Source organism: Polyodon spathula, chromosome 33 (genome assembly GCF_017654505.1).
Source record: "Polyodon spathula isolate WHYD16114869_AA chromosome 33, ASM1765450v1, whole genome shotgun sequence".
Taxonomy (NCBI): Eukaryota; Metazoa; Chordata; class Actinopteri; order Acipenseriformes; family Polyodontidae; genus Polyodon; species Polyodon spathula.
Window position 1 is genome coordinate 6,011,978 of NC_054566.1, and position 26,447 is coordinate 6,038,424.

General features: G+C 48.1%; 1 long non-coding RNA gene across 1 annotated transcript; it reads left to right on the forward strand.

Moving 5' to 3' along the window:
* Positions 1-9,037: 9,037 nt before the first annotated feature.
* Positions 9,038-18,898, forward strand: LOC121303542. Its single transcript, XR_005947812.1, has 3 exons — positions 9,038-9,124; positions 16,438-16,473; positions 18,588-18,898. It is a non-coding gene; the product is annotated as an uncharacterized LOC121303542 (long non-coding RNA).
* The last annotated feature ends 7,549 nt before the right edge of the window (positions 18,899-26,447 follow it).

The window sequence follows — 26,447 nt, forward strand, 5'->3', positions numbered from 1 at the left end:
GGGGAGGGGTTAGGAGAGTTATTTTAAGGTTGGGTGGAGGAAGGGGAGGGGAGGGGTTAGGAGAGTTATTTTAAGGTTTGGAGGGGTTGGAGGGAGGGGAGGGAGGGGAGGGGTTAGGAGAGTTATTTTAAGGTTGGGTGGAGGGAGGGGAGGGAAGGGGTTAGGAGAGTTATTTTAAGGTTGGATGGAGGGAGGGGAGGGAAGGGGTTAGGAGAGTTATTTTAAGGTTGGGTGGAGGGAGGGGAGGGGTTAGGAGAGTTATTTTAAGGTTGGGTGGAGGAAGGGGAGGGGAGGGGTTAGGAGAGTTATTTTAAGGTTGGGTGGAGGGAGGGGAGGGAGGGGTTAGGAGAGTTATTTTAAGGTTGGGTGGAGGAAGGGGAGGGGAGGGGTTAGGAGAGTTATTTTAAGGTTGGGTGGAGGGAGGGGAGGGGTTAGGGAGTTATTTTAAGGTTGGGTGGAGGAAGGGGAGGGGAGGGGTTAGGAGAGTTATTTTAAGGTTGGGGAGGGAGGGGAGGGGAGGGGTTAGGAGAGTTATTTTAAGGTTGGAGGGAGGAAGGGGAGGGGAGGGTTAGGAGAGTTATTGTAAGGTTGTGGAGGGAGGGGAGGGGAGGGGTTAGGAGAGTTATTTTAAGGTTGGGTGGAGGGAGGGGAGGGGAGGGGTTAGGAGAGTTATTGTAAGGTTGGGTGGAGGGAGGGGAGGGAAGGGGTTAGGAGAGTTATTTTAAGGTTGGATGGAGGGAGGGGAGGGGAGGCGTTAGGAGAGTTATTTTAAGGTTGGAGGGAGGAAGGGGAGGGGAGGGGTTAGGAGAGTTATTGTAAGGTTGGGTGGAGGGAGGGGAGGGAGGGGTTAGGAGAGTTATTGTAAGGTTGTGGTGGAGGGAGGGGAGGGAAGGGGTTAGGAGAGTTATTTTAAGGTTGGGTGGAGGGAGGGGAGGGGTTAGGAGAGTTATTTTAAGGTTGGGTGGAGGGAGGGGAGGGGTTAGGAGAGTTATTGTAAGGTTGTGGTGGAGGGAGGGGAGGGGAGGGGTTAGGAGAGTTATTTTAAGGTTGGGTGGAGGGAGGGGAGGGAGGGGTTAGGAGAGTTATTGTAAGGTTGGGTGGAGGGAGGGGAGGGGTTAGGAGAGTTATTGTAAGGTTGTGGTGGAGGGAGGGGAGGAGAGGGGTTAGGAGAGTTATTTTAAGGTTGGATGGAGGGAGGGGAGGGAAGGGGTTAGGAGAGTTATTTTAAGGTTGGGTGGAGGGAGGGGAAGGGGTTAGGAGAGTTATTTTAAGGTTGGGTGGAGGGAGGGGAGGGAAGGGGTTAGGAGAGTTATTTTAAGGTTGGAGGGAGGGGAGGGGAGGGGTTAGGAGAGTTATTGTAAGGTTGGGTGGAGGGAGGGGAGGGGTTAGGAGAGTTATTGTAAGGTTGTGGTGGAGGGAGGGGAGGGGAGGGGTTAGGAGAGTTATTTTAAGGTTGGGTGGAGGGAGGGGAGGGGAGGGGTTAAGAGAGTTATTTTAAGGTTGGATGGAGGGGGAGGGGAAGGGGTGAGATGAGTTATTTTAAGGTTGGATGGAGGGAGGGGAGGGAAGGGGTTAGGAGAGTTATTTTAAGGTTGGGTGGAGGGAGGGGAGGGGAGGGGTTAGGAGAGTTATTTTAAGGTTGGGTGGAGGGAGGGGAGGGGTTAGGAGAGTTATTGTAAGGTTGTGGTGGAGGGAGGGGAGGGAAGGGGTTAGGAGAGTTATTTTAAGGTTGGGTGGAGGGAGGGGGGGAGGGGTTAGGAGAGTTATTGTAAGGTTGGGTGGAGGGAGGGGAGGGGAGGGGTTAGGAGAGTTATTTTAAGGTTGGATGGAGGGAGGGGAGGGGAGGGGTTAGGAGAGTTATTTTAAGGTTGGGTGGAGGAAGGGGAGGGGAGGGGTTAGGAGAGTTATTTTAAGGTTGGGTGGAGGGAGGGGAGGGGTTAGGAGAGTTATTGTAAGGTTGGGTGGAGGGAGGGGAGGGAAGGGGTTAGGAGAGTTATTTTAAGGTTGGATGGAGGGAGGGGAGGGGTTAGGAGAGTTATTGTAAGGTTGTGGTGGAGGGAGGGGAGGGGAGGGGTTAGGAGAGTTATTTTAAGGTTGGGTGGAGGGAGGGGAGGGAAGGGGTTAGGAGAGTTATTTTAAGGTTGGATGGAGGGAGGGGAGGGAAGGGGTTAGGAGAGTTATTTTAAGGTTGGATGGAGGGAGGGGAGGGAAGGGGTTAGGAGAGTTATTTTAAGGTTGGATGGAGGGAGGGGAGGGAAGGGGTTAGGAGAGTTATTTTAAGGTTGGATGGAGGGAGGGGAGGGAGGGGTTAGGAGAGTTATTTTAAGGTTGGGTGGAGGGAGGGGAGGGGTTAGGAGAGTTATTTTAAGGTTGGGTGGAGGGAGGGGAGGGGTTAGGAGAGTTATTGTAAGGTTGTGGTGGAGGGAGGGGAGGAGAGGGGTTAGGAGAGTTATTTTAAGGTTGGGTGGAGGGAGGGGAGGGGTTAGGAGAGTTATTGGAGGGAGGGGAGGGGTTAAGGTTAAGGATGGGTGGAGGGAGGGGAGGGGTTAGGAGAGTTATTTTAAGGTTGGGTGGAGGGAGGGGAGGGGTTAGGAGGGTTATTTTAAGGTTGGGTGGAGGGAGGGGAGGGAAGGGGTTAGGAGAGTTATTTTAAGGTTGGGTGGAGGGAGGGGAGGGAAGGGGTTAGGAGAGTTATTTTAAGGTTGGGTGGAGGGAGGGGAGGGGAGGGGTTAGGAGAGTTATTTTAAGGTTGGGTGGAGGGAGGGGAGGGGTTAGGAGAGTTATTTTAAGGTTGGGTGGAGGGAGGGGAGGGGAGGGGTTAGGAGAGTTATTTTAAGGTTGGGTGGAGGGAGGGGAGGGTTCCCCCAGCCTCGCAAAAAATTCCAACCCACCTCCCGGCCCTTCCCCAATCCGACTCAATAAAATTCCAACCCACCTCCCCCCCTCCCCATCCCCAATCCTCTCAATAAAATTCCAACCCACCTCCCCGCCCCCTCCCAATCCTCTCAAAAATTCCAACCCACCCACCTCCCTCCCCCTCCCCAATCCTCTCAATAAAAATTCCAACCCACCTCCTTCCCACCGCCCTCCCCTCCCCAATCCTCGCAATAAAAGTCCAACCCCCTCCCTCCCCTCCCCAATCCTCTCAATTTTAGGTTGGTTTGGGTGGAGGGGGGGAGGGGTTAGGAGAGTTATTTTAAGGTTGGGTGGAGGGAGGGGAGGGGTTAGGAGAGTTATTTTAAGGTTGGGTGGAGGAAGGGGAGGGGAGGGGTTAGGAGAGTTATTTTAAGGTTGGGTGGAGGGAGGGGAGGGGTTAGGAGAGTTATTTTAAGGTTGGGTGGAGGGAGGGGAGGGAAGGGGTTAGGAGAGTTATTTTAAGGTTGGGTGGAGGGAGGGGAGGGGTTAGGAGAGTTATTTTAAGGTTGGGTGGAGGGAGGGAGGGGAGGGGTTAGGAGAGTTATTTTAAGGTTGGGTGGAGGGAGGGGAGGGGTTAGGAGAGTTATTTTAAGGTTGGGTGGAGGGAGGGGAGGGGTTAGGAGAGTTATTTTAAGGTTGGGAGGGAGGGGAGGGGAGGGGTTAGGAGAGTTATTTTAAGGTTGGGTGGAGGGAGGGGAGGGGAGGGGTTAGGAGAGTTATTTTAAGGTTGGGTGGAGGGAGGGGAGGGAAGGGGTTAGGAGAGTTATTGTAAGGTTGGGTGGAGGGAGGGGAGGGGTTAGGAGAGTTATTGTAAGGTTGTGATGGAGGGAGGGGAGGGAAGGGGTTAGGAGAGTTATTTTAAGGTTGGGTGGAGGGAGGGGAGGGGTTAGGAGAGTTATTTTAAGGTTGGATGGAGGGAGGGGAGGGGTTAGGAGAGTTATTTTAAGGTTTAATTACAATATTTACAATACAGATAAGAGCAGAGGTGAAAATACAATAACAGCACATTCAAGTAATAATTTGCAAAACAAAGCACACAGTAAATTATAAGAGCGAATTCGCTTGAGAGCAGCTAAGCCTGATAGTAACTATTTGCTTATATGTGTCCAGTAAGAACACGTAGTAAGCATGATAAATGCATGAGAATGATTTCGAATAAGAGCAATTACACAACACTGTATTATATATACACAGCACTCTCCTGCTTATCATGTAAATATTGTTTTTGCTGTATTTTATGAATGTATCTAGACAAAGAGAAGGAGATGTGATACGTTTTATTGGACTAACTAAATAATAAGTATTCACAAGCTTTCAAGACCTCAAAGTTCTGTTCTTCAGGTGAAAGTAAAGATAAATCTGTCTTTCCCACTTTCACCTGAAGAATAGACCTTTGAGGTCTTGAAAGCTTGTGAACAATTATTATTTAGTTAGACCAGTAAAAGGTATCACATCTCCTTCTCTCTATCATCTCTGGATTAAATCAGCTACCATTTCATCAAAGAATGTACCTGAATATTTTTGCTCATGGGTTAGCTATATTACAACAGTTCTACTGAATGGCCACACGATAGCAGCATAAGGAATAGCGAGCGCGGGTTCTGCCCGTCTCCATGAAGTCCAGGTTTACAGCACAGCAAGCCCCGCGACCCGACACCTCCCCCTGTGAGTTTAATTATTTATTATTCAAACCAATCCTGTTTTAATCCACAACAGTGACTGATAAACCAGCCTTTGTACAATAATTGTCCCGCGGTCTCCAGGTAAGGGAGCTGTGATTTAGGACAGAGTTACTGAGCCATTCTACAGATAGGAAAAACACCTCGCTTTTACTCTACAAACACTTTATATTCGGTAACAGCGATACGTAACAATGGTACAAGGGTGCCAATAATAATTTGGAACATTTCATTAAAGCTTTAAATATAATTAACATAATAATATATGAATGCAAATTATACAATACGTGCATAGGGTATATGGAGTGCTGCCTTTTATAATGCTGTAGTCGGGAGCCCTGCTCTAGGTGTGAGACCGCTTCCCACCTAGCCGGAGCGCAAGTGCTGTAGTATGGCATGGCTTTACAGCCTGCTCCGTGCTGTACCACGTTATAATTACACCGAGCACCTTGCAGTGGGGGAGCACGGTCTTATTCAAATAAAGTCATGATAATGGTGATGAGGATAATAGTAATAATAATAACTTAATATAGATTTGTATTTATTTTTCAAATAGAGTGACGTTTTGTTCTATATGTATCGATTGGCCCAGTTAACCTTGTGCTCCAGTGTGAAAACCAGATATAAAAACAGCTTGTGCACCTTGGAGCTCTTAATATAGCCATCCTGACTTGTGTTATTCCTTGCTTTTGTTTTATTTCTTTGTGTAATGTGTTTATTTCTTTGTGTAATGTGTTTGGGGTCACAGTGGTGCAATCTCTGAGCTGGAGGGAATGTATCTTGTGTTTTCATTTTATTTGTTTGTGTAATGTGTTTATTTCTTTGTGTAATGTGTTTATTTCTTTGTGTAATGTGTTTGGGGGTCACAGTGGTGCAATCTCTGAGCTGGAGGGAATGTATCTTGTGTTTTCGTTTTATTTGTTTGTGTAATGTGTTTATTTCTTTGTGTAATGTGTTATTTCTTTGTGTAATGTGTTTATTTCTTTGTGTAATGTGTTTGGGGGTCACAGTGGTGCAATCTCTGAGCTGGAGGGAATGTATCTTGTGTTTTCGTTTTATTTGTTTGTGTAATGTGTTTATTTCTTTGTGTAATGTGTTTATTTCTTTGTGTAATGTGTTTATTTCTTTGTGTAATGTGTTTGGGGGTCACAGTGGTGCAATCTCTGAGCTGGAGGGAATGTATCTTGTGTTTTCGTTTTATTTGTTTGTGTAATGTGTTTATTTCTTTGTGTAATGTGTTATTTGTTTGTATAATGTGTTTATTTCTTTGTGTAATGTGTTTGGGGGTCACAGTGGTGCACTCTCTGAGCTGGAGGGAATGTATCTTGTGTTTTCGTTTTATTTGTTTGTGTAATGTGTTATTTCTTTGTGTAATGTGTTTATTTCTTTGTGTAATGTGTTTGGGGGTCACAGTGGTGCAATCTCTGAGCTGGAGGGAATGTATCTTGTGTTTTCGTTTTATTTGCTGACTCTTAACAATCCTGCTTGCTTGTTGTCTTCTCCTCTATAGTGCTAGACTTATATTCATTCTGGATTTCAGTCTCCCATAATCCCTTGAGTGTTGTTAATAACAATTAGTTGTGTGAAACAGCTTGCTATTGCTCTGACTAAACTAGAGAGAGGCGATGCTCAGGGAATAGTTTTACCATAAACTGGGCTTCAATTCAACAACACACCCAAGAGAGGCTCTTCTGTTTTCAGATTGTCCTTGTGTAAAGTTTTAAAATGTCTGTCCACACGTTTCTCTCTCAGCAGTTACTGTAGTTATTACAATGGAGAACAAAACAGTCTGTAACTATATAATGTATTTAAACTACTGTAACAGTGCAGGTACACTGCGTGCTGCTTTACTGCTAGAGGAGGGTCGGAGGGATTGAGAATATTAGACTGTTTATAATTGTCATGGTTTATATTATAACGTGTCCCTGTTTTTATGTTTGCTGGAATCTGGATTCTCTCATTCTTCTCATTCTGATCATCAACACCACTAATCTTCGATGAGCTGATGTTACCAAACAAGAGTAAAGAAAATCCGGGTCACTAAACAGGGTGTGTGTGTGTGTGTGTGTGTGTAGCTGAGATCAGTCAGTATAACGAGGTGTGTTCTGCACTGTGTGTGTGTAGCTGAGATCAGTCAGTATAACGAGGTGTGTTCTGCACTGTGTGTGTGTAGCTGAGATCAGTCAATATAACGAGGTGTGTGTGTAGCTGAGATCAGTCAGTATAACGAGGTGTGTTCTGCACTGTGTGTGTGTGTGTGTGTGTGTGTGTGTGTGTGTGTGTAGCTGAGATCAGTCAGTATAACGAGGTGTGTTCTGTACTGTGTGTGTGTGTAGCTGAGATCAGTCAGTATAACGAGGTGTGTGTGTAGCTGAGATCAGTCAGTATAACGAGGTGTGTTCTGCACTGTGTGTGTGTGTGTAGCTGAGATCAGTCAGTATAATGAGGTGTGTGTGTGTAGCTGAGATCAGTCAGTATAACGAGGTGTGTTCTGCACTGTGTGTGTGTGTAGCTGAGATCAGTCAGTATAATGAGGTGTGTGTGTGTAGCTGAAATCAGTCAGTATAACGAGGTGTGTTCTGCACTGTGTGTGTGTAGCTGAGATCAGTCAGTATAACGAGGTGTGTGTGTGTAGCTGAGATCAGTCAGTATAACGAGGTGTGTGTGTGTAGCTGAGATCAGTCAGTATAACGAGGTCTGTTCTGCACTGTGTATGTGTGTGTGTGTGTGAGTGCAGCTGCTTCCAGTGTGCTGAGATGAGGACAAAGACAATGAGGGTCTAATCCAGAGGGGAAAACAAATTCCTTTTGATACATTAAACACAAACTGGATTTGTATTGTTATTATTTTCTGTTTATTAATGCAGCTTCACTTGTGTTAGCTGGTGAATATTCTAATAAAAGTGCAGCTGTGGTTTGGCAGCTTCACTGGAAGGCTTTACTGTTTCAATAAAACATGGTGATGATTATCTGGAGTTAATAGCTGTGAGAAGCAGTCCAGATTTTCATTTTCTATTATCCAGAAATGTGTTAATGAAGCTAAAAAAGCACTTTAAAAAAGCACATCTCTTTCTCCTACAATATAATCACTAATAACTTGTTTTACATATTAGTCATTTGTAATGAAATCATAACACTAGAAACATCAGCTGTTCATGAATTAAATGTCTTTTTTTAAACATCACACATTTACACTGATCGTCTCTTCTACCCAGTGTGGTTTGGGGGTCAGGATCTCCTCTTCACCTTTCACCATGACAACCATCTCTCCTCTCATAGCTTCCACACCCCTCAATATCCTTGTCTTGTCTGAGATTCTTCAAGTCATCCTCCTCACAATATGGATCTCGCTTCCCAACCTTGGAGGCTAGCCGTGCTGGGCTCGTCCCCTGCCAGGTTCTCTGTGAGCCCAACACCTCTTCAATTGCCCCATTCTCTACCTTCTCATTATTGTAAATACCAAATAAAAGTGCGCTGCCAGCGGAAGCATCAGTTTGTGTTGGAAAGGCTGTTTGTTCCTCTAACGGGGATGTTACCTGCGTTTGGCGTCACTGATAATAAGGAGTACAAGCAATGGTAACCCCAGTGCCGGATCTAATAAAGAAAAAACAAGCCAAGCTAATCAATTATAGTTTGCCACACTATAATTGAGTGCTAGTCCCTCTAAAAGAAAGTCCCGCTCCACGAACCTACCCTAGGAAACCCGAACCTGTACTGGTTTTGGGAGCAAATCCCGTAAACTAACCTCCTGCAGTCCCAGTGACCTCCCGGCGACTCTGGCTTCTCCTGACGGCACCTCCTTCCCAGGTATCGTGTTGGAGTGGAAGGGCTTTTCCTCTGGAGCGGACACAAAGCAAGTCTGTGTGGCCACGGCACTCAGTCGCCTCGAACTGTGGCACTGCTGCTTCCCTAAACAAGCATCGGCTCCCCAGCCAATCAGGACCTCCCGATCAGCTCAGCCCCGCGCAAGCCTTCCTCCCTCCATACAGAGAATTCGATGTTCTCAGTAACAAGCTAAATAATGTTAAAGCAAGTTTCAATGCCAATGGGATCAGCGCTTCTCCAGATACATGTTGAAATGTATGACCTGCGTGCGCACCACCGCCTGCACTACACCCCCTGCACCAACAGGGGGCGGTGACACGTCACATGAAGTGCCTCTAATTACTGTGTATTTACATAGTAGTTACTTAGTAAATACATGTGTACTTACACATAATTACAATGCTATTACACACAGTTACAATGTACTTTGTGTGTTTTTTCCCACTATATAACCCTGACGCTAATCCTTTTCTGATACACTTGTGCACATACATCTATCATGCAAACACGTCTAGCTACTGAGATACATCACATGACTTTGAATTTTAAACTAAATCATTTCCCAGAGCAGACTGGTTTCCTGAATCTCACGGACTCACCACTTCTTGTTCTCTCTCGGTTCCTCTTTGGTTCAGTCTTTCTTTGTGTCTCGTTTCGCTTTCCTCAAAATGCTGTTGCTCTGGGTTCTTCCTGCCTGTTCAGTGTGTGAGTATGAGATATATTTATTACCATCTATATTCTAAACACTTCATCGCAAATAAGTGATAGCACCCTCATATTAGACAAGCATTTCAACCAGAAGTCTATATAAATACTGAAACTTGTGCAACCATATAATGTGTAATGAATATGGGAAAATACTTGCAATATCTGTGATATTTCCTTCTTCAAAGCATTGTTTGTTCTAGCAGAAACAGTATATAACACAGTATATACACGCACACACAGAGAGAGAGTAGGTGGATCAACTATTTCTAAAATTCTTGTCTATTCATTTTTTGTAAATATAAAAATTTGAAAACATGAGACTTTTGTTAGACAAATTACTTACAAAATATGTTCAGTAGATATATGAAAGTAAGTTCTTAAGTGTACTTGAGTGTAATACAATGTATATATAACTTCCACTGCAATCTCAGAGCAGAGCAGTGATTCTAGAGAATTGTTGTTTCAGTTTTTCCATTGAGTTTTGCTGGGAATGTGCAGTAAATGCTTTCATCGTCAGTTTCATTTATTAATGCACAGTGTGCTTGCTTTGACTCTGGACGTAATGGATGTCTTGCTTTTCAACAAAGACACTTCTCCTACAGTAGGAGTCTGCTTCTGAAACATCGTCATTGCCAGTATAAATCCTCAGTGATTGAAAGCATTGCTGACTTCACAAGGGGTTCCAATATTCGGTAGAAACAATGAAACGAGGGCTTCTACTTGCTGTGCGCACACATTTATAAACAAATGAAAGCATTGCTGACTTCACAAGGGGGTGTCCAGATATTCTGTAGAAACACCATCCAGCCCTGCTGCACCCTGCTGAAACGAGGGCTCTAGCTGAAACACTGGATCTTCATCTCCACCCTGCTGAAACGAGGGCTCTATCTGAAACACTAGATCTACACCTCCACCCTGCTGAAATGAGGGTGCTAGCTGAAACACTGGATCTTCACCTCCACCCTGCTGAAACGAGGGTGCTAGCTGAAACACTGGATCTACACCTCCACCCTGCTGAAACGAGGGTGCTAGCTGAAACACTGGATCTACACAACCAGCTGAAACACTGGATCTACACCTCCACCCTGCTGAAACGAGGGTGCTAGCTGAAACACTGGATCTTCACCTCCACCCTGCTGAAACGAGGGTGCTAGCTGAAACACTGGATCTACACCTCCACCCTGCTGAAACGAGGGTTCTAGCTGAAACACTGGATCTACACCTCCACCCTGCTGAAATGAGGGTGCTAGCTGAAACACTGGATCTACACCTCCACCCTGCTGAAACGAGGGGTGCTAGCTGAAACACTGGATCTACACCTCCACCCTGCTGAAACGAGGGCTCTAGCTGAAACACTGGATCTACACCTCCACCCTGCTGAAACGAGGGTGCTAGCTGAAACACTGGATCTACACCTCCACCCTGCTGAAACGAGGGTGCTAGCTGAAACACTGGATCTTCACCTCCACCCTGCTGAAACGAGGGTGCTAGCTGAAACACTGGATCTACACCTCCACCCTGCTGAAACGAGGGTGCTAGCTGAAACACTGGATCTACACCTCCACCCTGCTGAAACGAGGGTGCTAGCTGAAACACTGGATCTACACCTCCACCCTGCTGAAACGAGGGTGCTAGCTGAAACACTGGATCTACACCTCCACCCTGCTGAAACGAGGGTGCTAGCTGAAACACTGGATCTACACCTCCACCCTGCTGAAACGAGGGTGCTAGCTGAAACACTGGATCTTCACCTCCACCCTGCTGCTAGCTGAAACACTGGATCTACACATCCACCCTGCTGAAATGAGGGTGCTAGCTGAAACACTGGATCTACACCTCCACCCTGCTGAAATGAGGGTGCTAGCTGAAACACTGGATCTTCATCTCCACCCTGCTGAAACGAGGGTGCTAGCTGAAACACTGGATCTACACCTCCACCCTGCTGAAACGAGGGCTGCTAGCTGAAACACTGGATCTTCATCTCCACCCTGCTGAAACGAGGGTGCTAGCTGAAACACTGGATCTACACCTCCACCCTGCTGAAACGAGGGTGCTAGCTGAAACACTGGATCTTCATCTCCACCTGCTGCTGCTGCACCCTGCTGAAACGAGGGTGCTAGCTGAAACACTGGATCTACACCTCCACCCTGCTGAAACGAGGGTGCTAGCTGAAACACTGGATCTACATCTCCACCCTGCTGAAACGAGGGCTCTAGCTGAAACACTGGATCTACACCTCTGGATCTTCATCTCCACCCTGCTGAAACGAGGGTGCTAGCTGAAACACTGGATCTCACACCTCCACCCTGCTGAAACGAGGGTGCTAGCTGAAACACTGGATCTACATCTCCACCCTGCTGAAACGATCTAGCTGAAACTGGATCTTCATCTCCACCCACCTCCACCCTGCTGAAACGAGGGTGCTAGCTGAAACACTGGATCTACACCTCCACCCTGCTGAAACGAGGGTGCTAGCTGAAACACTGGATCTTCATCTCCACCCTGCACCCTGCTGAAACGAGGGTGCTAGCTGAAACACTGGATCTACACCTCCACCCTGCTGAAACGAGGGTGCTAGCTGAAACACTGGATCTTCATCTCCACACCTGCTGAAATCTAGCTGAAACACTGGATCTACATCTTCCTCCACCCTGCTGAAACGAGGGTGCTAGCTGAAACACTGGATCTACACCTCCACCCTGCTGAAACGAGGGTGCTAGCTGAAACACTGGATCTACACCTCCACCCTGCTGAAACGAGGGTGCTAGCTGAAACACTGGATCTACACCTCCACCCTGCTGAAACGAGGGTGCTAGCTGAAACACTGGATCTACACCTCCACCCTGCTGAAACGAGGGTGCTAGCTGAAACACTGGATCTACACCTCCACCCTGCTGAAACGAGGGTGCTAGCTGAAACACTGGATCTACACCTCCACCCTGCTGAAACGAGGGTGCTAGCTGAAACACTGGATCTCACACCTCCACCCTGCTGAAACGAGGGTGCTAGCTGAAACACTGGATCTACACCTCCACCCTGCTGAAACGAGGGTGCTAGCTGAAACACTGGATCTACACCTCCACCCTGCTGAAACGAGGGCTCTAAACTGGCTGCACCTCCACCCTGCTGAAACGAGGGCTGCTAGCTGAAAAACGAGGGTGCTAGCTGAAACACTGGATCTACACCTCCACCCTGCTGAAACGAGGGTGCTAGCTGAAACACTGGATCTACACCTCCACCCTGCTGAAACGAGGGTGCTAGCTGAAACGACTGCTATCTGAAACACTGGATCACATCTCCACCCTGCTGAAACGAGGGTGCTAGCTGAAACACTGGATCTACACCTGCCACCCTGCTGAAACGAGGGTGCTAGCTGAAACACTGGATCTACACCTCCACCCTGCTGACTAGCTGAAACACTGATCTACACCTCCACCCTGCTGAAACGAGGGTGCTAGCTGAAACACTGGATCTACACCTCCACCCTGCTGAAACGAGGGTGCTAGCTGAAACACTGGATCTTCATCTCCACCCTGCTGAAACGAGGGTGCTAGCTGAAACACTGGATCTTATGCTAGCTGAAACACTGGATCACCCTCCACCCTGCTGAAACGAGGGTGCTAGCTGAAACACTGGATCTTCATCTCCACCCTGCTGAAACGAGGGTGCTAGCTGAAACACTGGATCTTCACCTCCACCCTGCTGAAACGAGGGTGCTAGCTGAAACACTGGATCTTCACCTCCACCCTGCTGAAATGAGGGTGCTAGCTGAAACACTGGATCTTCATCTCCACCCTGCTGAAACGAGGGTGCTAGCTGAAACACTGGATCTACATCTCCACCCTGCTGAAACGAGGGCTCTAGCTGAAACACTGGATCTTCATCTCCACCCTGCTGAAACGAGGGTGCTAGCTGAAACACTGGATCTACACCTCCACCCTGCTGAAACGAGGGTGCTAGCTGAAACACTGGATCTTCACCTCCACCCTGCTGAAACGAGGGCTCTAGCTGAAACACTGGATCTACACCTCCACCCTGCTGAAACGAGGGCTCTAGCTGAAACACTGGATCTACACCTCCACCCTGCTGAAACGAGGGTGCTAGCTGAAACACTGGATCTTCACCTCCACCCTGCTGAAACGAGGGTGCTAGCTGAAACACTGGATCTACACCTCCACCCTGCTGAAACGAGGGTGCTAGCTGAAACACTGGATCTACACCTCCACCCTGCTGAAACGAGGGTGCTAGCTGAAACACTGGATCTTCATCTCCACCCTGCTGAAACGAGGGCTCTAGCTGAAACACTGGATCTACACCTCCACCCTGCTGAAACGAGGGCTCTAGCTGAAACACTGGATCTACACCTCCACCCTGCTGAAACGAGGGTGCTAGCTGAAACACTGGATCTACACCTCCACCCTGCTGAAACGAGGGCTCTAGCTGAAACACTGGATCTACACCTCCACCCTGCTGAAACGAGGGCGCTAGCTGAAACACTGGATCTACATCTCCACCCTGCTGAAACGAGGGTGCTAGCTGAAACACTGGATCTTCATCTCCACCCTGCTGCACCCTGCTGAAACGAGGGTGCTAGCTGAAACACTGGATCTACACCTCCACCCTGCTGAAACGAGGGCTGCACTGGATCTTCATCTCCACCCTGCTGAAACGAGGGTGCTAGCTGAAACATTGGATCTTCATCTCCACCCTGCTGAAACCTGCTGAAACACTGGATCTACACCTCCACCCTGCTGAAACGAGGGTGCTAGCTGAAACACTGGATCTTCACCTCCACCCTGCTGAAACGAGGGCCCTAGCTGAAACACTGGATCTACACCTCCACCCTGCTGAAACGAGGGTGCTAGCTGAAACACTGGATCTTCATCTCCACCCTGCTGCACCCTGCTGAAACGAGGGTGCTAGCTGAAACACTGGATCTTCACCTCCACCCTGCTGCACACTGCTGAAACGAGGGCTCTAGCTGAAACACTGGATCTTCATCTCCACCCTGCTGAAACGAGGGCTCTAGCTGAAACACTGGATCTACACCTCCACCCTGCTGAAACGAGGGTGCTAGCTGAAACACTGGATCTTCATCTCCACCCTGCTGCACGCTGCTGAAACAAGGGCTCTAGCTGAAACACTGGATCTTCATCTCCACCCTGCTGAAACGAGGGTGCTAGCTGAAACACTGGATCTTCATCTCCACCCTGCTGAAACGAGGGCTCTAGCTGAAACACTGGATCTACACCTCCACCCTGCTGAAACGAGGGTGCTAGCTGAAACACTGGATCTTCACCTCCACCCTGCTGAAACGAGGGTGCTAGCTGAAACACTGGATCTACATCTCCACCCTGCTGAAACGAGGGCTATTGCTGAAATACTGGATCTACACCCCCACCCTGCTGAAACGAGGGTGCTAGCTGAAACACTGGATCTTCACCTCCAGACCCCACATAGCATGGGGAGAGACAGGAGGAGGGGTTGTCAGAATGGTCTGGCGAGTTTTCAAACCCACATTTAAAACTATTTCCTGCAGTTTAAGCACAGTAACAGTTTAGTCTTTTACTTTCTTTTTTTTTTCTCCCCAAGGTTGCATTACTCTGGGTCCTTCTCGTCTTTCCAAATTGTAAATATTCAACCTCTTCCCCTTTCCCATGGTTATCCTCTGCAATTATTGTCATTTACCCTGCTTAACTAGACCTCTCTGTGCTTTACAGTGCTTCCCTATGCTTTACCAGACCTCTCTGGGCTTTATAATGCTTCCCTATACTTTACCATTACAATGCTTCCCTGTGCTTTACCATACCTCTGTGCTTTACAATGCTTCCCTGTCCTGTACCTTAACTCTCTGTGCTTTGCAATGCTTCCCTGTCCTGTACCATAACTCTCTGTGCTTTACAGTGCTTCCCTGTGCTTTACCTCTCTGTGCTTTACAATGCTTTACCATTACAATGCTTCCCTGTGCTTTACCATACCTCTGTGCTTTACAATGCTTCCCTGTCCTGTACCTTAACTCTCTGTGCTTTGCAATGCTTCCCTGTCCTGTACCATAACTCTCTGTGCTTTACAGTGCTTCCCTGTGCTTTACCATTACAATGCTTGCCTATGCTTTACCAGACCTCTCTGTGCTTTACAATGCTTGCCTATGCTTTTCCATACCTCTTTGTGCTTTACAATGCTTCCCTATGGTTTAGCAGACCTCTCTGTGCTATACAATGCTTTCACTGTGCTTTATTACACATTGCTATGGTACACTTTTCTACGGGTTCACGCTGCTCTAAGGGGGACTAGCTGCCCACACAGCATGGGGACAGACAGGGCCTCTATTTTGTAACTTCACCTCATTGAGCAAAGCAATGGTTCAGACAGGAAACTCACTTCTAACCTCAGATCACGTGATCATCAGACACATTGTAGGCACTTCAATACTCAGAACAGATCATTGAGTCGAATAGCTGGCATCTTATTTATCATTCGATAATAGATAAGTTAATTGATCAACAAAGAAGATATCTTTCTTCAATCCACTGAGTCCCTGCTGTGCGTCAGAGTCTGCCTCCTCCTCCCCAGCCTCACCTGCTGTTTAGCTTCGTCTAACGGGGAGGGCAGCTATCCGACCCCCTGCCCATGGCTTCCGTATGGTCAACCGCTCCACTTCTCTGCACGCTAATTTATGGGCAGGGGTACCTTCACTGGCAAAGCCAAAAACGTTTTGCATAACATAATTTTGATCTTTTATTTAACATCATGTAATCAAATAAACTACACAATGATATTGCAAACTTCTACTGGAAGCCATACTTGTAGTTCAGTATTTCATATTAGATTTTTCAAGGTCACATTTTCGTTAAGTGTATGGAAAACGATAAAGTGGTGAGTAATACAATATATTAACGTAACATTACTCAGCAGGTTTCATTCAACTTTATGAAGCAAAATGTGTTCATTCTATAGGCTGATGCAAACCTTTTGGGCTTATCTGTAGAGTGTAGTGATGCTGTTTAGTCTAAGCTGTTCGACAGTATCTCAGGACTCTGAGTTTCAAGTACTCCCTCCACCCTCTCCCCCGCCCGGGGACCCTCTCCCCGTCTTCCCTAGGAGACCCCACGGGAGGTGGGAGAGGGGCAAGAGGGAGGTGGAGTAGGGAGAGGATAGGTGGGAGAAGGGCAGGAGGAAGTTGGGAGAGGGGATTGTGAGGTGGGAGAGGGGAGGCGGGAGAGGGGATTGGGAGGTGGGAGAGGGGCAGGAGGGAGGTGGGAGAAGGTTAAAAGAAGTGTTCATTTTATTCTTGTTATATTTATTGACAGGTCTCGCTGTGAAAGGTGAATCTCAAGGTTTTCTGGGTGAGTAGATTGTTAAAGTCTGTACAGCTGACAACACAATTCCAGTAACTCTTATCTAAAATGCATCACCATCACCTCACAGATCTCACATGTTGCTCTATGAAAAAGGCACGCACCATGTTAAAGGTGTGTTTCATTTGTAATGCTATGATTTTCATGGCATTCATAAATGAGCGTCTCTTGCTCTCTTTCCCGTGCTGTATTCCTGTTGAAGGAACGCATCCAACACACGTGAGCTGCTTCACTGAACCCTTGTGGGAAAAACTATTTGGAATGTTTAGTTTTAGGCAATGACTGTCCATGAGCGAATTTAAAAATATATATATATATATGCTTTTCTGTGACAGGCGTGTTTTCAATGTTAACGCCTTCATTAGACTTTAAGAAGTTGGCTGGAATTGTGTGAAGCTTCAAACTTCATATTTTATTTACTGTCTTCTTGCTGTTTATGACATTTTCAGTCATTCGGAGTGATTCTGGTTCCAGTTGATTTTGCTGCTTGTTTGATCGCACAGTAAAATAAGGTGCTGAATTTTTTTTATATATACATGGTGACTAGAAAGTAGGTTTACCACATCAGTGATATGCATTGACGTGGTAAACCTGCTTTCTGATCACCCTGCACGTGTGTGTGTGTGTGTGTGTGTGTGTGTGTGTGTATATATAATGTGTGTGTGTGTATACATCTATATATCTTGCTTTCACTGGAGTTGTGGAGCTGCTCTTCAGTTCTGGTCGCATGTCGTTGACATTGTTTCATTGGAGTTGTGGAGCTTCTCTTCAGTTCTGGTCGCCTGTCGTTGACGTTGTTTCATTGGAGTTGTGGAGCTGCTCTTCAGTTCTGGTCGCCTGTCGTTGATGTTGTTTCATTGGAGTTGTGGAGCTTCTCTTCAGTTCTGGTCGCCTGTCGTTGACGTTGTTTCATTGGAGTTGTGGAGCTGCTCTTCAGTTCTGGTCGCCTGTCGTTGATGTTGTTTCATTGGAGTTGTGGAGCTTCTCTTCAGTTCTGGTCGCCTGTCGTTGACGTTGTTTCATTGGAGTTGTGGAGCTGCTCTTCAGTGCTGGTTGCCTGTCGTTGATGTTGTTTCATTGGAGTTGTGGAGCTGCTCTTCAGTGCTGGTTAACTGTCATTGACGTCATTCTTATTCTGGGAGGTTTTTCAGAGAGTTTTCTTTGAGAGTCAGATCTATGCGATGCGTCAGAGCGCTGCGTTTACAACAGCAGCACCAAAGGCACTTGACTGTATTATTTTGAAGCGATGGTTCCTGTATATGCATGCAGGCAATAATAAAATAGAAGAATCTGCCCCTTGCTGGGTCTGAATTCACTGCTGGAATACGAGCACACATTATTCTATTGTGTGATCAGACAAGCAGCACTCCAAAACCAAAACAAGCCAGGAATGAATTACACAGTAACCTGTGTCCCATTCCCTCTTTATAGCAATGAATTATGACAGGATCTATCAGCTTGACAGTTACTAAATTAATAACCATATTATTGTACTGTATTGAAACCACGAGGGGGCATTATAGTGTGCACTGAACTGAAGTGAAACATATTGTGATGCAATACAAGTATTAAAGCTAACAATTCCATAAGCATCAGCCTCTCAATCGAGCAGTTTGGAAAGAAACACATTACAGCACACATTAATTTCCAAACATGATAGCTGGTATTACTACAGATAAGCAATTATCAGAGTGTCTGTGCTTGATTCTCTGGTTCTCGGTTACACTCACTGTATCATTTCACCTCAGCAGTATTTCTGGGTCAAAACATGTTACTGGCTGAAAGCATGTCAGTCAATCGGGGAAGCAGCTGATTGGTTGTTGACAGGAAAGCAGCCAGCCCCTCTTCATGTGAGATGACCCAGGAGGTACAAGATAGTCTAAAAGCAGGGCTTGTAAACAGAGATGTCTAGAGTAGTTTGCTCAAACATGTGCTTCTTTCAAAACTGCACATTTGAGACCCATATAACCAGTGGATGTGCCGGCGAAGGCATTCTATGGAACTGTTTTGTTAATAAATAGCTAAGAAGCTACTGTTGCTTCTGAATGTGGGTGTGACTGTTCACAGTAATGAATATCCTGTCCTGTTTGTTTAACTCACAGACCGGCCTGTGAAACCGTCACTGCGTGCGAGTGACTCTGCTGTTCAGATAGACGCCTCTCTGCTGGTTACCTGCACACTGCCTGCAGCGAGCACAGGAGAGCAGTGTCGTCTGTACAGAAGGGGCAGTCGTGGTTCTATCCAGTCATTTCAATCCGCACACAGTAATGGGACAGTGTGTGCTGTCTCTGTGAGTGGGAGAGAGCTGCTGCTGGGAGGAGGAGGGGGTGCTGGGGGCAGCACTGAGGTCCAGTTGAGCTGTGATTACACTGAGGGGAACCATTCTTCATATCCCAGTGACACTGTGACAATGAATGTATATAGTGAGTACTGATGAGACTGCCTATATAAATATATACAATGTACCATACCATGTATTATACATTATGAGAAGCTTGGCGATGACCTGCTGTCTCCTCCCCCAACTTTATCTTCTATTTTAATTGGTCTGTGTTTTATGGTGCATGATTTAAATAATAATAATTAAAAAAAAATGAACCCATGTCTCTGCCCCTGGGCGTTTAATGTCAGTTCTCTGATTAAGAAAGCAGATCTAGGTGACAGCCTGCTGTTTCTTTCTCTCTCTCTCTCTCTCTCTCTCTCTCTCTCTCTCTCTCTCTCTCTCTCTCTCTCTCTCTCTCTCTCTCTCTCTCTCTCTCTCTCTCTCTCTCTCTGATCGAGTTCTACTTCAGCAAACACCAAAGAGGTGAGAAACCAAACTAGACTGGCATAGGTGTCACATCCTGAGCACAATGGTCTCTCTCGCCATTCTGGGAGTTCTGATCGAGTTCTACTTCAGCAAACACCAAAGAGGTGAGAAACCAAACTAGACTGGCATAGCGTCTACATCCTGCCACTTTCCTCTAGAGCTGTTACCTCACTCCAGCTAGACTAGACTAGACCAAACTGGCATAGCAGCTACATCCTGCAGCTTTCCTCTAGAGCTGTTACCTCACTCCAGCACTAGACTAGACTAGACCAGACTGGCATAGCAGCTACATCCTGCAGCTTTCCTCTAGAGCTGTTACCTCACTCCAGCACTAGACTAGACCAGACTGGCATAGCAGCTACATCCTGCCACTTTCCTCTAGAGCTGTTACCTCACTCCAGCACTAGACTAGACTAGACTGGCATAGCAGCTACATCCTGCAGCTTTCCTCTAGAGCTGTTACCTCACTCCAGCACTAGACTAGACTAGACCAGACTGGCATAGCAGCTACATCCTGCAGCTTTCCTCTAGAGCTGTTACCTCACTCCAGCACTAGACTAGACCAGACTGGCATAGCAGCTACATCCTGCAGCTTTCCTCTAGAGCTGTTACCTCACCCCAGCACTAGACTAGACTAGACCAGACTGGCATAGCAGCTACATCCTGCAGCTTTCCTCTAGAGCTGTTACCTCACTCCAGCACTAGACTAGACCAGACTGGCATAGCAGCTACATCCTGCAGCTTTCCTCTAGAGCTGTTACCTCACTCCAGCACTAGACTAGACTAGACTGGCATAGCAGCTACATCCTGCAGCTTTCCTCTAGAGCTGTTACCTCACTCCAGCACTAGACTAGACCAGACTGGCATAGCAGCTACATCCTGCAGCTTTCCTCTAGAGCTGTTACCTCACTCCAGCACTAGACTAGACTAGACTGGCATAGCAGCTACATCCTGCAGCTTACCTCTAGAGCTGTTACCTCACTCCAGCACTCTAGAGCTGTTACACCTGCAGCTTTCCCTAGAGCTGTTACCTCACCCCAGCACTAGACTAGACTAGACCAAACTGGCATAGCAGCTACATCCTGCAGCTTTCCTCTAGAGCTGTTACCTCACTCCAGCACTAGACTAGACCAGACTGGCATAGCAGCTACATCCTGCAGCTTTGCTCTAGAGCTGTTACCTCACTCCAGCACTAGACTAGACTAGACCAGACTGGCATAGCAGCTACATCCTGCAGCTTTCCTCTAGAGCTGTTACCTCACTCCAGCACTAGACTAGACCAGACTGGCACAGTAAGAACATCATGGAGAGTTCTTCTGTAACTTATTCAGAGTTTACTGTTTATTTCAGTTGCTAGAGACAGAAAATGGGAAGCAGTCGAGCTGGGAGGGGATGCTGAGTTTCCAGAGACGACTTGCTGATTCGGATCTGTGTGAACTAAACAGCTTTGCAGCTTTTGACAGAAGCCTCTTTGCAGGTTAACTGCAGGCTGCCTGCAGCAAGCATATAAAGCAATGGATAGGAATTGAGTGGAGTGATGTTTCCTGCTCTCTGAGTTTCCTCCTGTCTGTGGAAGGCAAGTGCTGACTGTGACAGACCCATTGCAACCCCACTGGAGTCACTGGGCTGTGAATGCTTTTTATTAAGATGCTCAGTAAAAGATGGATCGTTTAAATCAGTCATGAAACTTGTGAGAGTATTTTAGTATTTCTAAGTTTTGAATGGATGATGCATGTTTAAGCAGACTGAATGAAAGGTGAATGACATTCCTGTTTGATAAGGTTTGTGATTGTTCTATTGTAATGGAGGCTGTGTGATCCAGTGTTAAATCCAGGGCTTGTAACCAGAAAGTCACCGGTTCAAATCCCACCTCTGCCACTGACTGACTCACTGTGTGACCCTGAGCGAGTCGCTTCACCTCCTTGTGCTCCGTCCTGCAGATGAGATGTTAAATCAATTTCCTATTGGAAGTGAATCTGCATGCTGTAGAAATGTAAATATGGACCAGGTGAAATAGGGAGAGATCAGAAAATCTAATTCTTCAGATAATTGAATTAAAACTGTCCCAGAGGGGTGCGGCTCTACAGTGGCTGTGCCTTTGAGGAGGGGTGGCAAGAGCCCCCACAGACACACACACACACACACACACACACAACAGCACACTTGTAGGTTTGCATTCAACAGGAGAATAGTTAGAGTGAAATCCTGCTTCAATGTTCCCCTCAGATTTTCACACACATTGTTTTTCATTATAGCGCAGCTGCATTCCAGTACTCAGTTTAACAGGGGGTGCAGGGCTGCATTCCAGTACTCAGTTTAACAGGGGGTGCAGGGCTGCATTCCAGTACTCAGTTTAACAGGGGGTGCAGGGCTGCATTCCAGTACTCAGTTTAACAGGGGGTGCAGGGCTGCATTCCAGTACTCAGTTTAACAGGGGGTGCAGGGCTGCATTCCAGTACTCAGTTTAACAGGGGGTGCAGGGCTGCATTCCAGTACTCAGTTTAACAGGGGGTGCAGGGCTGCATTCCAGTACTCAGGCTCAATTTAAACCCTGCCTGCCTTCACTTCCTCTCACTCACCACACACACTTATTCCCTTCTCAGAAATGGACGCAGAGCTGACTGACCACAGAAAAGGAGAAGTGTGTTCTGTTTTTGATTTGACCTCTGCAGTGAACAGCACTGTGAGGTCCACTTTGCATCTATAAGAGATCACACGCACACACACACACACACACACACACACACACACACACAGAGCAACGAACTGGGTGAGGAGGTGATTTACAAAGGTTAAAGAAAGAGGAAGATTCTTAGGAGTATTTTTTTTTTATGAGAGAAAATTACGTTTCACAAAACAAAGATTTCGTTTCGATCAGCCATCAGCTTGTTTTACATTTAGAACACTGAAGGTGTCATTTAAGAAGCAAAATGTTTTAACCATAATAATCTAAATTATCTGAAGATTTAAAAAATAAACACATTGTGTGTGTGCATTCACTTTATTATGCAGCAGTTTAAACTAAGAATGAAAGAATGCTTTACTTTGTGGTAAAAATACCCCATCATTTCAGTATTGTATCACAAGAACATCAGCCATTCTGTCTGAAATATCCAGCTCCGCCCCTTTCTACTGGTGCACATTCCCTTTCAATGGAATGACAACCATTACCGAATGGGAAGAGCCTCTCTGACCACCAATCACTGAGTACATATATAAAAAAGCTGTCCTATCAGGGCCCTGCTGTGAGGGGGAAGGCCCTCCCACCTCCTGCTGAAGAGGGACGTCCTCAGAGTAGCACATCACCATTTTCTCTCTCACTTCACTGAGACAGGTCACAGACTGCTTCATGCTTTCTTTGTCAGAATTTGGCTGATTTGTCGGTTTAACACCGTCCAATTGAATTACTCTTGTTAAGATTGGTAAGCGGCCATTACTCTCTCTCTCACTGCACGAGCCCTTGTGTAGTTTGATATACCGTGTGGAGAGCTGTTGTGGTGTTGTAAGGAGATCCCGCGGGCTCACGCCGTCGTTCTCTACACCAATATTTCGGCCACAGCGAATAAAAAAAAAAACAAAAGAAAAACCAGCTTGGGATTTCCTAGCGCGATTGCGCTTGCCCTCGGCGACAAAGCCGACTGAACCCGGCATCACAACCTGGCATCAACTGCGCTTCTAATGCTGACTTCAGGCTTGAAAAACAGCGCTTACCCACCCGATTGACTCGGCACCGTCTACAGCCCGGCACCGACCGCACTCCCCATTGGCACCGACCTCGGCGCCGATTCACTCAGCACTGGTGTGACCACCTTCGGCAGCGTCTACAGCATGGCACCGACTGCACTACCGGTCAGCACCGACCTCGGCGCCGATCGACTCGGCATCGATCACACTCTCCCTCGGCACTGATAGACGCGATACCGACTGCATGTTCTCAGCACCAAAGCCGATATACTCGATGCTTATTATCAGCCCGGCTTCGTCCGCGCTCCCTGGGCACCGGCACCGATCCTGCATCCTCGATGCCGACACAGACGGCTGTCATTCAGCGCCAGTTTATTACACTCGGCATGATGAGTCGCTTGGCACAGCCTGCGCCATGTCAGTGCCCTTCACTGGATCCTCCGCTGGCTTCCACCAGTGCGACCGGTGCACAGCAAAGCTCCCCAAGCAGGACGAGCATTCGACCTGCACCAGATGCCTAGGGCTAGAGCATGCGGCCAGGGCACTGGAGGGCAAGCTGGACTGCTCTCCCTGCCGCAAGTTCTCAAGAACTAAGCGCAGGAGAGCAGCTCTCTCCCCAGCAGAGCCTCTCTCCCCAGAGCAAGGGAGAATGAGATCAGTGGTTCAGGGTCCAGGCAGCCCCAACCACCCCAGTCCCAAAGGTCTTCAAGAACCCTGCCTGCCACGGTGACCAGGGACACTCCTGGATCACTGTCACCCTCTCCGCCACCGGTGCAGAGGTGCAGATATCCATCCATAGAGGCGAGATGGTCTCCGCCCTGACGACACTGCTCAAGAGTACGTTCCCCAGGAGGCAGACGGTCATCCAGGAGGTACACTCTCCTTCCCCACAGAGGCGCAGGCGCTGTCCATCGTGTTCACCAGAGAAACGCCATAGCTCGGCTGAGCTGCGTTTCCAGGAGCTAGCGGAGACAGTGAGGGCTCAGCAGACCGTGCTGGAGACCCTATTAAAATCTCAGGGCAGATTGCCCCGTACCACCAGGAAGCCCCAACCACCCCAGTCCTGATCTCCATCTCTGGCACACAGACCTCCGATCCCAGGCGAGCTGTCACTCATAGCCTCAAGGTCGGACGTGTCCGTACCTACCACGTCAGTTATGCAAGCCACAGCAGGGGGCTCTATACCGCCCCTTCCACATGTATCACAGAGGGAGGAGTTCTGGGCCTTGATGCAGCATGCAGCTGCTGCCGCGGACGTTCCCTGGCCAGCGGAGCAGGAGGGAAAGGGGAACCGCTTCCTAAAACAGAAGGGGCATCCACAGCATGCCCTCCCCTTGTGCCAAGACTTTCTTGAGCTGGTGCACTCATCCTGGAGCAACCCAGCATCCACCCCCTCAGCCTCTAGAGCAGCAGAGGCCCTGCTACACACCACAGGAGCCCAAGAAGCAGGTGTAGGCATGTTCCCCACCATCAGAGACACAGTCACAGTACTGGTGCAGAGGTCCATCCTTACCAAATGGGACAAAGCCACTACCTGCCCTTCCAAGCCATGCAGAACAACAGACGCCATGCTAAAAAAAGGCATACGCATCCACGGCACTGTCAGCTAGAGTGGCCAATGCTATGGCCATACTGGTCTTGTACCAGACGCAGCTGACAGAGGCTGCAAGAGAGGGCAACGGAGACAGATACAGGGGAGCTATTGGCGGTAACGAGGGCAATGACCGACCTAATGGGGGAGTTGAGTCAGACATCAGGCAGGTCTCTAGCAGCACTGGTAGCTGACACCTCTGGCTAACCCAGGCCAAGGTCGTGGAGACCGAGAAGGCAGCATTACTAGATGCTCCCATTACATCGGGGCAGACATTCGGAGCGACTATTGATGTGAGCCTTGAAAGTTCCCACAAGGCCACGGGGGTCGCTTTGAAGTTTTCGCGCCTTCCTGCCTACCACCAGAGCCCAAGGTGGCATTCACAGCCTGCCGGGGCAACAGAGCCTGAACATGGAACGCCACCCCAAAACAGACAAGCAGGCAGAAGCAGAGCCGGTGGCAAGGGACCACCGCCGGCCAGGGGTAACCAGTTCTCTGGCTGGAGACAGAGGCCTTGGCATAAGAAAGACCCGCCTCCTCCTAAGCCCAACAGAGACCTCCCCTGAGGGGCCCCGGCTGCCACCAACCCCACCTCACAACCAAAGGCAAGGCTGCACCCAGAACTACTCGGTGGTATCGACTATGAGACTTGGATATGCTCTACAATTCTGCATAGGTCTGCCACCCTTCAAGGGTGTGCTTCTCACCACCGTCGAACCAGCGAGTGCAATACTCCTTCAACAGGAGATCACCAATCTTCAACAGAAGAACATTGTATGCTTGGTAAGTCCAAGCGATGCTCTCAGCGGCTTTTACTCTGGGTACTTCCTGGTGCACAAGTGGGACGGCGGTTTCAGACCAATTCTGCAACTCAGGGTCCTCAACTTGTTCCTCAAACAGAGGAAGTTCAACAGCACAGCGTATCCTCCAGTCCGTCCAGCCGGGTGACTGGTTCACATCGATCGACCTGCAATACGCCTGTTTTCACATCCCGATCTGTCCCGCGCACAGAAAATATCTGCTCTTTGCTTTTCAAGGCAACATGTACGAATTCTGTGTGCTGCCATTTGGCCTCTCGCTGGCGCCCCAGACATTTTCAAAGTGCATGGATGCAGCACTGGCTCCACTCAGGCTGCAGGGTATTCGGATCCTGAACTATCTGGACGATTGGCTAGTTTGTGTGCATTCCAAAGCACGCACCGAGGCGCACACAAAACAGGTCATAGATCATGTGGCGAAGCTAAGGCTCTCTATACATCAACAGAAAAGCAACTTCGTACCGTCTCAATCCACAGTGTTCCTGGGAATCAAACTGAACTCTGTGAGCATGCTTGCCTCACTGCATAAACCACCAAGGAGGCCTGCGCTCTCTGGGCCGTCACCACGCAACGGACTCCTGTCCTGGACGCACAGAAACTTGCGTTCCATCAGGACGGTTCACCTCCCTGGTGTGGACAACAAGGCAGCAGACCTCCTGTCCAGAAGAGCTCCAGACAGCTCGGAGAGGAGGCTGCATCCTCAAGTGGTGAAACAGATTTGGGAGAGGTTTCGACCTGCACGAGTCGACCTGTTTGCCACAGCCGAGTCCACTCAATGCCCCCTATGGTATACCTGGCAGCAATATCAGTGTGCCATGACAAAATTGACTCTGTGTCCCCTGGGGCACATTTCCTGGCAGTGCAATTTCTTAAAGGGGCTCGGAGGCTTCATCCTCCCATGAAAAGTATGGTCCCCAGTGGGATTTATAACTGGTACTGCGGGCCCTTATGGGTCCCCCATTTGAGCACACGGCATCAGCAGAACTGCACCCTGTTTCCTTGAAGGTGGTGTTTTTAATAGCCATTACATTTGCCAGACAAGTAAGTGAGCTTCATGCGC